This window comes from Podarcis raffonei, chromosome 6, assembly GCF_027172205.1.
Source record: "Podarcis raffonei isolate rPodRaf1 chromosome 6, rPodRaf1.pri, whole genome shotgun sequence".
In the NCBI taxonomy this organism is placed as follows: domain Eukaryota; kingdom Metazoa; phylum Chordata; class Lepidosauria; order Squamata; family Lacertidae; genus Podarcis; species Podarcis raffonei.
This window is the reverse complement of record NC_070607.1, coordinates 37,960,489-37,973,327: the sequence shown is the minus strand read 5'-3', so window position 1 is coordinate 37,973,327 and position 12,839 is coordinate 37,960,489. Positions and strand designations below refer to the sequence as shown.

The 12,839-nt window shown below is 39.1% G+C and overlaps 1 protein-coding gene across 2 annotated transcripts in view; it reads left to right on the top strand.

Annotated features, from left to right (window-relative positions):
* The window catches only part of PDE4B (phosphodiesterase 4B), a 245,354-nt gene that overhangs the window by 70,443 nt on the left and 162,072 nt on the right, over positions 1-12,839 (top strand). The window lies entirely within an intron of this gene.

Sequence of the window (12,839 nt, the reverse complement as noted above, 5' to 3'; positions counted from 1 at the left end):
CTGATCTGAAATTTGTTATCACAGAAAATAAGTAGGAAATTGTTCTATTGATCATGGTATAGAAAATAATAAAGGATTAGAAACCTGATTAGATATGATTAATCTGTGCTGTGGCTTTTCTCTTCCTGACATGAACTCTGGATATGTTTCATGGATATGCACCTAGTTCCCGCATTTTTAGGTATATGTTTGATTAACATTCCCAAATATGTTGTAACTTGATTGTGTGGGTTTTTTTAAATAAAAAAACCCTTTCTCATGTTTATAAACATATTTGTTGATACCTAATTTATAAACTAAGGCGGGATGAAGGGTAGGTGGTGACAAAAAATTGTATGTGCTATATAAGTATGTATACATATATGAAATATACCTTTTCCCTTTGATAATTTCATCTACTTACAGTGCAGGGGGGGAATCATTTAAAATAGCTTATATTTGTATTAGGAAAATGCTTACTGATGCATTAAAACAATAACTTTCTAAAAAGGAGCTTTCCTTCTCTTTTTGGTATTTGTTTATAGCAAACGAACAGCTGTAGCAGCTGTTTTGAATATTGACCAATACAAGTACATTGAGAGAAGGAAGCCTGATGCCACATGACCACAGATTGAAGCCAATATATTCATAATAGACTCTTCCATAGGGAAAAGCAATGGGAGTAAATTTCAGGCAGCATGTTATTATAAATCAAATTATCTTGGAATGTATCCTTCTTTGGGGCTTACCATACCAAAAAGAAATGTCATAGAATTCAATTTTCTCATGGTTCGAAATTAACTGCACGAGTCAGTTCTGTATAGTTCACTTTCCTAATATCTTAGCTATCCGTTTGCCAGTGCTGCAATTGGAGTATGGTTTGTTTCACTTGGTCTGAAGACACTATCCGGCTTAGAGACAGTGCAAATGGGTTATTGGAAGGATGATGAGAAAGAGGTCAGTCAAATACGTCAGCAGATATATGGGCAGCTGGGCATTTAATAGCACTGTAGATAGATTCTGGGAAAAGATTTCCACTTGTTTTCTCTTCAGATTGTTAAACAGCGATAGAGTGATAAAAATAAAGCTGGTACGCTCTTCATCTCTCTGTATCTGGCAGAAGTAGCAGAGCACTTGGTAGTGTTCCTTATTTTTATTACATCTGATATATGTTGGCCACAAAGAAGGCACAGTTGCATTGTAATGTCAATGGGAAACAACACTACTTGACCAGTATTGTTGGAATCCCAGGTGACAGCTGTGCCAGGAGCACTTTTGATTGGTTCCTGCTGATTCACTGGCTATGCCTGGTGCTGGAAAATAGAGACCAGGCTGCTGTCATTAAAGTTTTGGTGGTTTCTAGGTGAGACGGTGGTAACACACTTCATGTGAAACTGCCCTTGAAGACAGTTCAGAAACTTTAGCTAGAGCAAAATGTGCTGACCCAGCTGTTTATCCAGTATAGACCAAGACTCTCACAGCGCATAATTCCTAGAGCTAGTTCTTAACTTTGAAGCCCTAAAGGCTCTAAAGTCCTGATAACCTCATCAGATGTCTCCTTCCATATGAGCCCATGCAGCAGTTACTCTCTGACATGACTCTTCTGAGGATTTCATCTCATGGGGAATAGAAATGGCCTTCCTTCAGGGAGTGTGAGCTGTTCTGCGGTAAGCAGCCCTACAGAACTCTATGCAGCCCTATGGCAGTTGTGGACCTCTCTCATCTGAAGGATGTTTGTAAAGCCTCTGTCCTGCTGGCTTTGTACAAACAAATGCAAAGTGGGTTGCATTTTCCATTTTCCATTGGCCTTTTGCATTACTTATACTCGTTCCCTACCTATGAACCAATCTTCATTCGATATGAGAGGTTGTCATGATTAGATTGTTGGGCACTGGCACCCTTGGTCCTTCAACTGCTGTGTTGTTGCAAGACCTATGAAGCCATTTCAGGTTCCTCTCCAGTTTCTGTGGTGCAGCCTCCTAAGCAGAAGAACCTCAATAAAGGTGAAATACTTGCCTTTCTGCTGTTGCTGTGATCCCCCATGCACAACCCTTTTTCTGTCCATATCCTTTGTGGGATCCAAGCAGAGCAGCTTATGTATGCAGGCTAACAGAGGGCCAAACATCTGGACACTTTCCGGGTGTGGCAAGCCTTCTATGGAAGCTCCATATCTCGTATAAGGTTCTATGACTGGGACAGCCACGGTATAGTTCAAGAGACTTGGTGCAGGTACTGGTTGTGTGCAGTGAGGCTTATGTGCACTGCCCTTTACACATGGGCCAGGGTAGGAAGCTGTGCTGAACCTAATAATTTAATGATATGAGTTACTTTTCTTGTTCTTAAAATGTGGTCCTAACCTACTGGATAAATAGATTTGTTAATAAACTTATTTCTTATTCTGGACTGCCCAACTGTTTCCTGCTGCTTCTTTTGGCTACTTAAAGGATTTTGGTTATAGTTGATGGCATATTTTAATGTTGCATAAGCTGTAGCACTGCAATAGCTTTCACAGAAACATTTCCATTAACCTCCTGATAATTACTCAGGAGTGTGCTTATGCAGGTTTGCAGCTGCTTTATAAAGAGATGGCAGTAATTTTAAATACTTAAATGTCTTTTTTGTTTTACATGTGTTTATATTGTGAGAGGAGAATGTAAACATGTGTAAATCGTGTACTTGCAAATTACATTATCCTTGTCCCTGCTTTCAGAGGCAGACATTCGGAACATAACATAATATCTTTTAAAATGGACAAATGCTGTGCTTTTGTCTTTCATTTTGGATGGGTCTGAGTGTCTTGCTTGATGGTTAATTAGTACGGTTGCTGTATTTTGATAGTATTAGCATTTGTTGCAAGCCTAGTGAACGCTGAATTTGTATGTACACAAATGATGACATTTATTAATCTGCCAAACAATCTGTAGTACTACTTGTATTTGCAAATAAGAGAATTCTACCAACTCACCCACTAGAACAAATGGTTTGGAAGTTGTTTTGTGAAGCTTGTAGAATCACAAGAATCCAGATTTTTACATTAAATTTCAGCCTCATGGCTGCATCAGCCTCTAACATGGCTTTCAGTGTTTTATTTTTACGATGTCTTTCAGCTCTAATGATCCGAGGACAGCTAACAAAGTACTGTATAAGAGCAGAAAAGTTTTAATATAAAGTATTAAAACAATAAATTCAAGTAATCACAACAATAGTGGCAGAAACAGTGGAAGCAAAACATTAAAAATTATAGCAGTAAAATAAAATAAAACCAGATTCACGTCCCCAAGGTTTTAAAAGCTCTGGCAAAATAAGGTTTTAAAATACACGAGGTGAGCTTCCCTGGGGAAGACATCCAACAGATGTCACAGTCAAGAAGAGCCTCTGCTTGATGATAGCCATTGTGATCTTAAAGGATCTCCTTTGAAGAGAACCTTAAAATACAGCAGGTTCATTTGGGAGAAAGTGATCCACTAAGCGACACATACTGATGTTGCCAAAGTTCGTCATTCCCTGGCTCAGACTACAGATTTGCCCAGCCCATAATGCTTGAACGTATTGCAAAACAAAACCACTTTCCTGAGAAGTTTTTCTTTGCACAGAACTAGGATCTCCACACTAACTAAAGGGAAGCCAAGTGAAGGTGTGAACTATTGTGAGCCAGGTTCCACTTGCACTCTCAGAAACAGCCCATCCTGCCAATAGTACATCCAACTAAAAAGCAATAGATAATACTGAGTCATCCCAGGCTTTGTCATGTAACACCTCAAAAGACAGAAGAACATCAGATGAAATGATCTGCCTACAGTCGCTTGTCATTCATTGGAATGTTGGTTGCCTTTAACAGAATAACCGTCATGTTGCTGGTTGTGTAAGATTTCCCCCCTCCAAGGTTCCCCCATGTGCCATTTTTTATTAACAATGTAAATAATTACTTATATTGCTATGCAGTGGACTCATGGCAATGCATTTATTATTTGAACCCCCTTTTTCTTTTTCTCCTTTTTTAAAATCTGGAGGAATATATGCCAGGACGTTAGTAGTTATGGGGTATGGTTGATGTGCCAATCATATATGTGCATATACCCATTAAAATATAACAATATATCATTGTTTGGGCAGCTGTGAGAATACAGTGCGAGGAGGATGAATACCGTTGTAGATCTGTACAGTTATTCCACAAAGCATCAAAATCCTTTAAGTTAGGCTGTGTTCCTTCTGCTGCTCAAATTTATATCCAGGTGTGCTACAACAATAATTGCTTTGCTTTACTTTGTTGCTTGCTGTCGTGAGTTTTATGGCAAGACAAAGTGGTCATTTTGTGTGGGCCAAAAAAATCCAAAAAACAAACTACTGGTGCTGCTAGAACAGTGTTTCTCCAGCTTTTTTCTCTGGACAACACTTTCAGAATAAACATTTGCTCACCCCACACCTTTTTTTTTTTATTGATAAGAAATTCATTGGAAAACAAAAAGAAGCAACTCTTGCCAGTGCTTGATTTATAACACAGAACACAATTACTTTATAATACGATTGTGGGTCATCCAGAAAGTATGAAATGATGCAGCTACATAAGAGCAGGAATCATTCCCAAAATATAGTAATAAATGACTCTTCCATATATATACCTTAAATATGTATACAAGCTCAATGAGTGGTGTGAGCTTGCTTTTGCCGGGGAATCTCATATATATTAGGTCTAATTTGAGACAAACAAACTCTCATCTCCTCTCATCTACACAAATAAGCCTTTCTGTTTTCTGAACTTTCATATTTGTAAGAGTTGACAGAGTTGCTTGGGCCTGTTGCTCAAATTGAATGAGTGTTCTCCAGCATTCTGTTCTAACAGCATTTTCTGGATCGCAACTAGGGCTGTCCTATCACATGAAGCTCTTGCTCTCATCTTGAAAATTTATCTATCCAAATTCTGCAAATAATAACAACAATAATAAATTGATACTACACTACACTACACTGAGATGTTGAAATGTTTCTTTGATTGTCCTTGAATATTCCCACCACACATGCCATCCTCTCCTGTCACACCAGTGTGGCACATCACACCCTTTGGAAACCACTGCTAGAAGCTAGTTTGAACATTTCACTAGTAGCGCTTAAATCATTTGTGGACCTGGTTTGACCAGGGACCATGAATTCGTTCAGAGTGGGCAATGACAATTCCACTTCTCTGAAAACTGATCATCTATGCAAAGCTGCTGAGAAAAGATACTTCCAGACGGGTTGTTTTATCTTTATTCCCTACCCACCCCAGTAAAGTACAGTCTTCATTCAAAACTTCATGCTGCTTAGTTCTGAAGAGCAATAGTCTAAGTCAAATTACAAACAGCCTATATGCTCTCATTAGTTGCTTATGCTCAAAGTATTTAAGAAATTAGTAGGTTTAATGAAATATGGTTAATCTTACTTTTTATTAGTTTTTCATTCAGCATATGACTCCCAATCAAATCTACTTGTACCTTCATTCTAATTATTCTTTTTCATGCCTGATCTCTCTTGAGACTTAAAGATGTGTTTACTGGGTCAGCTCTCTTTAACTCAGTGGGACTTATTGCTTGGTATAGATGTGCTTAAGATTGCAGGCTAAGGCAGAATTAAGTTGGATCTCCTGCTCAGATACCAGATCCTGTTGACATGAAGCCTATAAGGATAGTTTCTTTGCAAAGGGACAAGGATAGTAGTATCCTGTTGGTTTTGGAAGCTGTGCTATACAATTTGTTTGCCTGCCTATGACAGTTATTCCAGTTAAAAGGTCTAAAGAGTTTTCTCCACTATTCTTCTGCTGTCACTGAGCATGACAGGAGCTGAACACCGAAAATATGAGCATTTTTCTGAACGTTATGCCTTCCTGCTTAAAAGTGTGGCACAAAAAGCGAAGCACAAAAAGCGAAGCTAGCTTTGATTTAAGAACTTAGGAGCAATCTCATGTTGTCAAAGCAAGGTCTGAAGGTGTCCCAGTGGTGCCCCAGTTGTGGAAGTCCATTCGCAAACAACCTCACCTTCCCTTGCTCTGCTACCCTTTAGGAATCTGTCAGGTTAAGACGTTTTCGTTCTCTCGGGCATTTTAATGGTTTTGTATTTTAAGTATTGGAAGTATGCTGTGTTTTAAACACCGGAAATGAAGTTTCCACTCTGCTGCTTTAATGGACATTTAATTGTTGTTGTACATTTTAATTATTTTGTTTCATGTACCTTGCTGTTTGCTGCTGTTCTGCACTATGAAGTGTCATGGGAGAAATATTAGCGAAGGGTTGTCTATAAATGCCTTAAATAAAAATAAATAAATAAATGCCTAAAATAAATACATAATTCCAGCACCCTGCACTGTTTCCAACAGCTGAAAGGCAGAAGGGGCAGGGAAGTATCCAAAGAGGGAGTGGAGGCAATGGACCTGTTTGTATTGTTTGTGTTCAGTGTTTGACATTCAGAGGCTCATGCCTCCAAACATGGGTGCTCATAAACATGGATGCTTTCGATTTTCCTATTGCGGCTGAATTTTGCATGGCTGCATATTTATATAATTTGTCTACTGAAAGCTGTTGTATCACAGCATAATTGTAGATGCAATTAAAGGTAAGCTTAGGGCTTCAGCAAAAAGAAATCAGTTTGAAAAGTAGGTGAAGGATGTTCAGGAATAAATAGAATGTGATAGTGCTTGTCTTGAAGAGGTCTTCAACGCCTTTTCATTCAAGTATCCTTAGAGTGCTGTTATAATATTCATTTCCTAAATTTCAAAATAAATGCTGCTAAAGTGCTGCTGATACAAAATCCATTTAATTCATCTCCAAATTACTCGCTATTTATAAAAAAAATTATTTGAAATTTAATGCTTGGACCACTACTGTCTACAAAATGTGCATTTATAGACCTCTGAGACAAGTCTCAAGCCTCGTTGACACTAGCCCTGTCCAGGCATTGTTCAGGCATGGAGAAGGAGGCCGAAGAACCATGCTGCCAATCCTGCCTTCAGCCTCTTGTGTGTGCCCTGCAAGAAGTCAGAAGAAAATCAACTGGCACAGTCTCATTGCTTCCTTTTGCAGTAGAAATGTTCTGTCTATGTTCTATGTATGGAAAATGCCTGAACAGGATAACTGCTATGAGATTCATTTTCAAACTGTGGATCTTTATCCAACCAAAACGGAACCATTTAAGCACACACACTAGGGAGATATCAGCAGTCTTGGAGTCCCAAGAAATACATTTAAAAAACAAAACAAAAAAAACACTGAACTCCAAACAACTTTATCTTGTTTGGTGGGCCCAAGATGCTAACTGTTTATTCGACTGGGAGAAAAATATGGAAATGGTCAGTGAATGGATTAGCCTGAAAAGGGGCATGCCTTCCTGTAACCCTTAACAGGAGTGATCCACACTGCAATATTTTATTGCATACCCCACTTGTACTCAGCTTTATATCAACTGTGCACAATTGACAGCGAACAGACAGATGAATCAGAAAACCATTCTGATTTCAAAGCAAGACAATAAAGTGATAAAATAGGACATACCACCCCTGATCTCAGGATTCCAAAACTTACAACTGTCAGTTCTGAGGGAAGGCAGGCAAGCACCCATAGCCCAGATGGGGCTCGTTAGCTTGGGGAGGGTGTGTGTGATTCCTCAGCTGGAGAAAGCTCAGGACAGGTGAAGCTCACATGCCTCGTCAACACCAGCAGCTATAACAGGCCTGTGTCCTGGCCAGGCCATAGCTCTCCTGGTAGATTATTTGGTGTGCAGCCACAGTGTGGAAATCAGTGATGAGATACCAAGCAATCTACTGTTCAAATTAGGCCCCAGTGTTTTCATTACTTGATAAAGGAGTAGTACAGAGTTCAGTTTGCTGTCACAGGAGCTAGCATGGAATCAGGAAGCCTTGATGGCTATTTACCATGCAGGGCTGAGTGAAACCCTGCTGGATGAGTTGGCAAGAATGGACTAACCCAGTTCCCTGGAGGCGTTGATGCAACACCATTATCCAAGAGGCTGGGTTTTATTGGAATAAAAAAGGACGGTAAGAAACTTTTCCTTAGCAACCAGGCGGGAGCTGCTGACAGCATCCTGACAAAGATCTATGCTGGGAACCAAAAGACTGTGTGCAGTCTATCATGGTTGCCCGAATGCATTTCACTTCCTGCTTTCTACTGCCGTCTCCCTGATGTCCCTGAAAAGCTACTCACTAATGTTGAGGGACTCTTCAGACTGGCATTCTACGTACGAGGCCATGAAAATGCCATTGGAAGGGGAAACAATTAAATCCCAATGCATGCACAAAACCACAAATCATAGCATACAATTTTTAAACACATTTAAAACAAACGTAATATTTGAAAATGTGTTCCTAATAACCCTTGCATATTGCCACCCATTAACTCCTTGAAATGAACTTTACATTGCCTTAGAAGATGGATAGGGAACATTTTTAAGCCTAAGGGCCATATTCCTTTTTTGGGCAGCCTTTTGGGGGCCAGTGATGGGTGGGATCAGAGGCAAAAGTGCGCAGAGAAATGAATGTAAATTTGACCTTTGTACTGTAAAGTAGCTTCTACACAAACCCTTCCCTTCCCCTCATCCAGACAAGCAAGAGCCATTATTAAGAGTTCAAGAGGCACATTCCACCCAGGCAAAAAGAAACAGACACAAACACAAAAAAACCCCACCACAAAGGAGGTCGTGAAGCAAGGCCAGGGAAGGTTGTGGGTGAGTCCCGTGGGACAGATAGGTTGTATTTGTCTCCAGGCCTGAGGTTCCCAACCTCTGTTTTAGATGATGTATAATTTCTGATTTTGGAAAATTATGAGAGGAAGACTGTTCAGGGGCATAGGCTTTTCCTTTAAATGCCCTTGTTCTCAAAACTGTTATACAGATTGTGTGCTTAAAGAATAGAATATATTTGTTCAGTAAGTAGTTCAGTAAGCTAATAAATTCTGTGGAAGGTATGTCATTGTGCTTAGGTTCAAAACCCTCCCATTGGTAATTTGTTGGTAGTACTGAAGCTTCACAGAGTGCAGATAAAATGAGCAAATTGTGACCTCTTAAAATTCAGTACAAGGTAAGTGTCAGATCCTTATTTAGGCATGTGGATAAATGGGTCAGACTTACATGCTGAGTACTAGACAGCACCTAGGGATACTTTGCTGGATAATAGTCAAAGCATCTTTATCAAGCCATGCCTTGCATTCAGCTTTTCACTACAGCGTCTAAGCTCTGATGCTCATTAGTGCAGAATACATATTTAATTGCTGTAGGTGGCTCTAAAGTTGAGAATTTTTCTTGATATATTTTCAAAATCCAATCTTACAATTGCTACATGACGGAAACCAATATTGCAAGTATAACCCCATAGTAGTAATTAATTTATAAACTCTATTTCTGGAGAATGAATGCAGATTTTTGTGTGTGTTAACTCTAAGTCTTCTGTGATGTAAACTGATTTCCTTGTAATTGTGATCCATAAACAAGTGGTGGTGGTTAATCCTTATGAACAAATTAAAATCTAGCTTTAGTAATCTTCATGGACTTTGCTGATAGTGATGCAAAGTTAAAATGGCATTTCTGGCAGCAAATAATACACTGCATATTTTTATTTTTATTTTGCAGAGATAATAAGCTTAGATATGTTCAGGATTTCAGTAATGCTGTTCCTTCACATAGGCATTCAATCTGAAATCCTTTGGAAGCTTTCTGGAAACAGAAAAAACCTGTATACAGGTAACTCATAAGTTACACACATTTAACTTACGTGTGTTCAGCTTTATACGCTTGGCAGTTTTAAAAAACACCTGTTCAGGAGGTCCTCTAACCTTCTGGAGTAGACTTTATGAGGATACACAGGCATATCCTCCAACATTTATCCGATGAAACTAGGGATGTCCTATTCCATAATGATGATTTTATTATTTATACCCCACACATCTTATTGGGTTGCCCCAGCCACTCTGGGAAGCTTCCAACATATATAAAAACGTAATAAAACATTAAACATTTTTTAAAAAACCTTCCCTATACAGGATTACCTTCAGACGGCTCAGGGATCGGATAACTCCATACCCTCCAACATTTCTCCAATGAAAATAGGGACATTCGAAGGAAAAATGGGACATTCCAGGATCAAATCAGAAACCAGGACAGCTTCTCTAAATCAGGGACGTCCCTGGAAAATAGGGACACTTGGAGGGTCTACACAGGGAGAGGAGAGGGAGGGGAAGTTCTGTTTCACAAATGGGAATCCTCGCTCTAACAGAATTTCTTTGGAGACTATTATTCTTAGGTGCCAGCATTGCATTGTCTTGAGTCTCTTCGGTTGGTAAAACTGTGGCATTTAGGCTAAAGCGGACCTATGATCACATGAACCCAGCAAGAAGTACTAGACTTCTCTGTAGACATTTTTCGGGAGCAAATGCTGTGCAGTTCACACACAGACTTTATGTTCAGGAATATATTCCCATAAGAACTGTGCATAAACCTGATTCAGAGGAAGATCAAACACTGTTTTGATATGCTGTTCCTACACACTGTGGGGAAATTATGCAATGAGATAAGGCCAGTGTTTGTTTTTTCAAAAAATTCAAACCTGAGATCTCTTAAAAGATTCTGAATTGTGTCCTATTATGAATCTCTGAATTTGTTAGGACTAGGAACACTACGTTTAGCAAAATGCTCCCAAGATGTATCACTGGAGAATTGCACATTGCAGTTCAGCTAAGTTTATTTTTATTTATTTTATTTAAAACATGAAGAACCCACTTAATCTTTTTTTAAAAACCTTTTATGCTGTTTTTGATAAGTAGTATATTTTCACTGCAGTATTTCCTCTGTCGTTTGTTTAAGCTGAAAAGACTAATGAATTGCAAATCTACTCTTACTACACATTTTTATTAACACAGAACTGTATAAAATATTGAATGAAGTGCTTGCTCCTTACACAGTTGCATCATGATTGTACCATAATTAAAACCATTCCACAGCTATGCTGGCATACAAAAGAGACCCATCAAAATTCCCTAAAGGTCAGTCACCACAATCATGCAAGAAGATAATAAATGAGAATAGGAGTGACTAAGCTGAAAGAGAGTAACTGAGAATAAAACCACAGTCGTTTAGTAACTGAGCATGATAAAATACATTTGATGTATGCTGGATGAGGGAGGGTTGTGATGTGGCACAGAGCAGCCTCCCCCAACCTGGTGCCCTCCTCCAACTGGTGTTTTTGACTACAACTCCCATCAGCCTCTGCCAGTGGAAGTGGTAGTCCAAAAGATCAAGGGGCAGCAGGCTGGAGAAGGCTGGAGGGTGAAGGAAAAGGGGATAGTACTGTCTTCCCTGGTTCTATCCCCCAGCCCAGCCTGTCACACTATGGCTGATTGGTTATCTCTGCCATGGCCCAACTATCAATGTTTCTAAGATCAGGCCTAGATCTTTGCCTAGGTAACAGTGACAGATGGAAGAATCTGTCCATTTACGTTTTCTCCATTTTTCATTGTTCCGATCTTAGATTCAGTTACACACATTTTGCAGCAATTTGCAGTATATTTTTTTTCAAAAGTCCTGGCGAGGAAACACATTTTAATATGCAGCTTTGGCTAATGTGCACATTTCTGCAAGAAAAAATTTCCCTGGTAGAATGCATCTTTGTATGTTATTTGCACTACTATCCTCTATTTTCTTTTTGTATACTTCCTCCTAATATATGCATTTTTGTAAACACTGTTTGGTTGGAGAACTATGTTGCAAAATTTGGATATGTGTGAATTTTGAAGGATGGTTGCATCTTGGTTCACATCTTGTTCTGAAAAGTGTGAATTTGATAGAGTCAGCTTTAAATGCGTCTCTCACCCCTCTCCACTTTTTAGAAATGAATCTCCCATCCAACTCTAATAACAACTAGATTTTGTCCTTGGTGGTTCTTTTTTCTGGTTCTTGGGTTTTTTAGTCCAAGAGTTGTTGTGGTTTTTTCTGCTCCCCTCTCCTCTTTGGATTTTGATCTGGTCCTGGGTTCAACTTGCTTCCTTTGGATTTACTCTTCTGTGATAGGTTCAGGTAGTCTCACTTCCGAAATTCCGCCTAGGTGTCTTTGGGATCTGCCTCCGCATGCCATGGTTCTCGGGTCCTAATCCATGCATCCCTCTGCTTACAAGGAGCACTAACATATCACATAAACTGAATTTTTTTGTTAAAATATTGCAAATTGCTAATCTTGTTTTCAGCTGTACATTATATACATTTTTATTGCTTGTTGACTTTGCCTGAAACCTCAGTTCTGCATGATTTAAAGCTGGTTTTTGTCTTTTTACAATATAAGCACAGTCGGTAGAGCATGAGACTCCTAATCTCAGGGTCGTAGGCGTTGGACTAGATGACCCTTGTGGTCCCTTCCAACTCTGCAGCTCTACGATTCTATGCATGTATAAGTTTCCCATATCTCCCAAGATTTTTCATCTTGTTCTTCTTTATTGTTGGCACATGTTTCCCTCCCTCCCTCCTTGAAAATCTCTAATTAACCTTTTTGTATTTCTTGCAAGCTTGATTTTTTAAAAAAATCCATTATTTCAGGTAACCCTTTGCTAAACTGCTAGAATTGAGCTGGGCAGATGGATTTGCCATGTTTGGGCTCTGAGCTGCTATTCTCAGAATCACTTGTATATACAGAGAGAGATAATCCCCTAGACATCATTGACTTTACCTCTTCTGAGGTTATACTAATGCAAGTTTTCTTGGCTGAATTTTGACTCTTTCCCACTATGCGCCTTAACAAATACAGAGAAATAGTATCTCTAAACACATTATCCAAGTAGATGGCTTTGGATTCCCTATTCTATTTTTTTTATTATTATTTCACAGTAGCCTTTTGTGAG